The following is a 6,370-nucleotide window of genomic DNA, read 5'->3' on the forward strand; positions in this document are numbered from 1 at the left end:
TAAATTAACATATAACTAAATTCTAAATCCTAAATTAACTTAACCGTAAATCTTAAATTAGCATATAATAATCAAATCTTAAATCCTAAATTAACATATAACTAAATCCTAAATTAACTTAAACAAATAAAAAGAGTGACCATGGAACTTGAAGTGCGACCAGTAGAAGAAGAACTCAGGAGAAGAAGATGCAGTGGCGGTGGTAGACGATGACAGCAAGACACACACACACAGAGAGAGAGAGAGAGAGAGAGAGAGTCGCGGCTGACGGAAGGGAGAGGAGGCAGAGACAGGAGAGGCTGGCGATGGCGGGGCTGACGGAGCGGCGAGGAGTAGGAGAGGGTTAGAGAGAGGGTGGGAGAAGAGAGGTGAGAGAGAGAGAGAGAGAGAGAAGAGATTTTGAAGTGAAGGGGGAGAGGGTTTACACTTTGAATTTTAGGGTTCGTTACCGTCGAATTTACCGGTGGATAAATCCGATGATAATGCACTGAGGTCACCAAAATGCAACGTTTCACTAACGCTATGCTTGGAAAGAAAGAAATAGAGAGGAAAGAAATAGAAAGGAAAGAAAGGAAAGGAAAGAAATTGAGTGGATTTTTATTTTCCTTAGATGTGTTTGGATGAAAGGAAAATAAGAAGGAAAGAAATGTTATAAAAAGACAATTTTACCTTTATATTATAAAATATATTGAAAAAAGCAAAGGGGTAATATTGAAAGTAGAGAGAGAATTAGTTTTCTCTTCATTTTCTCTCTATTGTTGGAAGGAACAAAATTTGGTGGGTGCCACCAAAATTTTTCCATCAATTTTTTTTCTCTCCCATTTCTCTTCTCAACCAAACAAAGGAAAATAACTATTTTTCTTCCCATTTCTTTCCCTTCCTTTTCCTTCTTCCCATTTTCACCTCAAACAAACACATCATAAATGAATTTACCAGACAGAAAAATTCACCGGTAAATCTCACGCTAAATTTCGCATTTATTTTTCCCATTTTTTCTCTAGCTATTATCGACAAATTTATCGTCATAAATGAAAATCTGCCGATAATGATTTGACCTAACAAATTTCACACTAAAACCATAAATAAATCTGTCAGTAAAACTGACGTTAATGTGCAACGTTAAATTCGACGATAACTCCAACAATAATCAACGCATTTCTTTTATTGGGTATAGAAGATTGGCAGTAACCAATGCGGATTTGATTTGGATACAGAACCTTCTCCATAAGCTTGGCTTCACAATTGCAAGCATACCAACTCTATATTGTGATAATATGAGCGCGGTTCTCCTTGTTGCTAATCTCATACTTCACAGTCACACCAAATACTTTGAACTTGACGTCCATTTTGTAAGAGAGAGAGAGAGAGAGTCAATCGAAATCAATTAAAGATGGTTCTATCAGTGCTCAGGACCAAGTCACATATATCTTCCCGAAACCGCTGTTAGCATCCACATTTGACAAATTCAAAACCAAAATTAAAGTCACTCTTAAAATTTCTATAAATTTGAAGGAGGATATTAAAGATAAGAGAGTAAACTAATAACTTTTCTTCCTTCTCATCATGCATGGTTCTTCTCATTCAAACCAATAAACTCATTCTCTTCTTCGTTCCTTTGTTTACTATCTCTTTGTTTTGTAATGCTTTTCAATTTTCGCTCTCTATACAAATCCTATCAAATTTCGACTAAAAGACAAAAATACTATTTTACTTACCTTTTATATTTAACCAAAAATAATATGGCCAACCCAAAGTATACACTAATATTTTTTTGTGCTTCTCTGATTCACTGATATGGTAAAAATACCCAAACAAGGGCCAAATCTTTGACAAGCCCCGAAGTTCACACTCGTTTCATTCGTTGATATCGAAATATATTAATGGTTATACATGGTAAAATTTTTTTATTTAACGTTAAAATAATATATATTGATATCGAAAATTAATAATAAAATATAAAAATAATTGTTAACAAAAATTTTAGTAAAATCATAATTTAATAATTAAAAAATTATTAAAGGGTATCTTAGAAAAAAATAATTTAACTATTAATTTTTTTAAAAAATATTATGATAAAATTACAATTTGATCAATAAAAAAAATTTATTAAAAAATATTTTGGTAAGCAAAATTTAATAATAAAAAAAATTTGCTAAAGGGTATTTTTATAAAAAATAATTTATTTTTCTTTGAAAAATGGATAAAACTAACTCTAATTAACACAAAAATTTAAAATGGATTAAAGAGAAGATTTTTTAAAAATTATAAGAGAGGAAGATGTACATTTTACAAATAGAAACAAGGAGAGTGTCATTTTAGTATCACTCAAAAGAGGAGAGTGAAATTTTCTCTTATAATAATTAAAAAGATAAACTACTAATATAGTATTTAAAAGATCATTTTACAAATAAAAAATACCAAAAGATTAAATACGAGCAACAAATGAACTCCAAAAAATAAAAAAATATAACAAAAATAACCATATATATTCAGAAGAACATTAGATGCCGAATTTTGATGTATTTTTTTAAGTATTATTAGAAAATAAGATATTTTTATTTTTAGAATTGGTGATTTTACACAGTAAATTTTTTTCTATTCCTTTCTTTTTTGATCGACAATTAAAAAAATAAAAATTAGCTAAATATCGTATTTATTCATATTCTTACAAAAAAATTCATATCAAATACACAAATTATTTGTTAATAATAATTTGTCACGGATAAAAACATATGATTTTTTTTATCACGTCTTTAATTTTTTTTCAAGAGTTTATATATATATATATATATATATATATATATATCTTCGAATTATTTTTATTAACGGTATAAATTTTTAGATATTATTAACTAATAATTTATTCCTAACCTTTTATAATGTTCGGCTGTCGTTTATGAATATGTTAGGTGACACTTAAATGTATTGAGTATTAGATACTTCCAGGTTCAGATTCCACCGGTTGTTGAAAAAGTAGTTATTATTGGAGAAAGACAAGTTACCTTTTTGAATGAGATTTATATGTAACGAGAATTGGATACATATACATAGACGTGTAGAATAGATATCTTTGAATAAGTAAACCCTATATGGTAATTTAAACAAATAAACTAATCAATTTCCTTATGCAGTGATAGGGACATGTTCAAAAGTAAGAAGTGATTTATATATATATATATATATATATACCATAGCTGGATTAATCAATCCTTCAAATCTCTATAACTTAAAAAATTACTAAAGCTGTCAATATCAAAGAGACTCTTAAACCGAACCGCACCCTTTTTTTTTTAAAATAAACGCCCAAATCATTAATTTCAATAAGATTTAGATTAGATATTTTAGTCTTTAATAAATTTTTATTTTTTAAAAATTATTCTCCTCAAACATATTGGACCCTTCATATTCCTTTCAATACATTCCTACTTCTTTTCTTCTTTATGATTAAAAAATTGAAATTTAATCTTTCTTGGATTCATATTCTCTAATAAATAACGATATGAAAAATATTTAGTTAATAAAATTTATTATTTTTAATAATTATTTTTAACTATTAATTAATTTTTTAATTTAATAATTCAATAATATATTTTTAATTTATACTTTTGAATATTAATAATTAATATTAAAAACAATAAATTCGACTAATTTTTTAACATTTTTCTAACATATTATTACTGAGGTGACTTGCGTGAGGGGAAGCTTCAAGTCACTGTTCCAAGCAGCTACCAAAGTTACATGCAATTATTTTTATTTAAAATTGATAGTTAAAAATTATTAGATACTAATTTAGTTAAATTTATTAAATCATTTAATAATTTTTAACTAATAACTTTGTATACACAAAGACAAAATTATATGTAAGTTTTCATCATTTGGTATAGTCCCTTTGCTTTAATTTTTAACCAAATTGATAATTGAAACCTGTTTGTTTATCATTCTATAGAATATTGTAATATGCAATTGAACTTGTTGATTAAATCGTTTGTATGTTAAAATTGAATTTGGATTTATTAAAATTAAATTAGATAGTTTATACGGTAAAAAAGTGAGAGGTTCATTTTTTTGGATTAATAATCATTATTGTAAATTCATCTTATAAATATTAATATGAATTTTACTACTTATTTTAAAAAATGTACTGTACGTCTGTACTTAGTCCTGAGAAATATTAGATAGATGCATTATTCATTTCCTTTTGAGACTCTTGATCACTATTCAAGGTTGAAAAGAAGTTCAAAATTTAAAACAAATACTTGATATTAAATTTCAAATAAATTAAACAAGATTGGTTTATTATAAGAAATTGTATTTGTATATATTAAGTTGTTGTCTCATTTTTATATACTTAATTTATAATCATTATTATATGTAGTCGTCAGTACTTTTTTACTTAATTATTTTATGTTTCATTACAATAATGGACACGAATTTAGAAATGTAGGTCAAGCTAATTAATAACATCACCCTTTAAAAAATTAGGTCAAGCTAATTAATAACATCACTCTTTAGAAAATTTAGGCCAAGCTAATGAATAACGTGACCCTTTAGAAAATTAGGTAAAGCTAATTGTATTAACTATTAAGTATCTTCAATAAGGAATCTCTAATAAATATTAGGGTTAAGTACGATTTTAGTTTCTAAAGTATAGTCTGAAATTTTTTTTGTCCTTAATCTTTTTTTGCACACAAAATCGTCCTTAACGTTTAACTTAGTTTTAAAATCGTCATTCGAACTAAAATATCCTTCTCCTTCCTTACCAATATCAAGTTTCTATTATTCTTTTTCTTTTTCTCCATCACCACAGCAGCATCTCTTTTTCTTTTTCTTTCTTCTTCATCATAGCACCAGTAACAACAATAAAATCAGAAACAAAATCAATATAATAAACATAAAAAAATATAATAAAAATAGAAGCATAAACAGAATCAGAATCAAAAGCATAAGAACAATCAGAAGCAGAACAAATCAGAAGCAGAAGCAGAACAATTAGAAGCAGAAAAAATCAGAAGTAACAGAACAATAAAATCAGAAGCACAACAACAATGAAATCAAAGAAACAGAATCAAAATCAGAAGCACAAAAATAATAAAATCAAAATTAGAATCAGAAACAGAAAAACAATCAAAAGCAGAACAAATCAGAAGCAGAATCAGAATAAATCAGAATCAAAAGCAAAACAAATCGAAAACAAAATCAGAACCCTAGGGAGGACCAGCTGCAAGGGCGAAGCGGCAGCGAGGTCAGTAGCACAGGCGGCAGTGGCAGAGCGCAACGGCGACGAGGCACCCTTCTTCCTCTCTCTGGCGTACGTTTTCTCTCTCTCTCTCTCTCTCTCTTTGTGAGATCTTTGACGACAGCGGCAAGGCGTGGGTCTCCTCTCTCCCTCGCGAGCTCTCTTTCCCTCTAGTTCTAATTTCCGATGGTGACGACGGCTCCAAGTCTCGCCGTTGTCGTCCCCCTTTTTCCCCTCTTCCTTTCTTTCCCTCGTTCTTCCCTTTGCTCTTCTTCCCTTTCCCCCTTTCCCCCTTATTCGTTCTATTTATTTTTTTATTTTATAATTTATTTATTTAGGGATAATTTGGTAATAAAAATTAAAATTTAAGTAAAAAGAATGATTTTAAAATTAAGTTAAACATTAAAGATGATTTTGTGTGCAAAAAAAGATTAGGGAGGAAATTTTTTTTTGGCCTATATACCTTAGGGACCAAAATTGTACTTAATCCTAAATATTAACTTGGTTTAAAGAAGAATTTTTAAAAAAATAAAAAAATTTAGGGGACATAGATACATCAAATAGTGACGGTTTTTTAAGAAATTGAGGCGATTTTCAACCATTGCAAAATAGCATACCAGTGGTTCTAAAAGAATTGCGATTTAGGGAGCGAGTATGTGATTTTGCGACAGTTTACAAGAACCGTTAATATAATCGCCACAAATCAGATAATTAATTTTGCGGTGGTTGCAAAACCGCCATTATTGTGGCCAGTGGATTTTAAAAATAATTTGCCGCGGTTCCAAAACCGTCGCAAATTTATGTGGATTTTATAAGAAAAAATGCGATGGTTTTGAACTGCCGCAATTTCATACACGAGCTTTAAAAAATGACTAATTATAATAGTTTATACCATTTTTCTTTACTATAACCTATTTTCTTTAGATCATAATTTACTAAACTATTAGCATTAAAGAACACTAAATAAATAATATTAACGAATGGACCCTCTCATATTTTTCTATCCCTTCTTTTCCATATATTCCTTGAACTATTTTATCAGTCCTGCTTCGTAGCTTAATGCTAGGTGGCTGTAATGAAAGTTCGAATGAAAAAGATACATATCAATTAAAGGTATAAGTTCTGTAACCAACA

This window comes from Arachis stenosperma, chromosome 9 (assembly GCF_014773155.1).
Source record: "Arachis stenosperma cultivar V10309 chromosome 9, arast.V10309.gnm1.PFL2, whole genome shotgun sequence".
Lineage (NCBI taxonomy): Eukaryota > Viridiplantae > Streptophyta > Magnoliopsida > Fabales > Fabaceae > Arachis > Arachis stenosperma.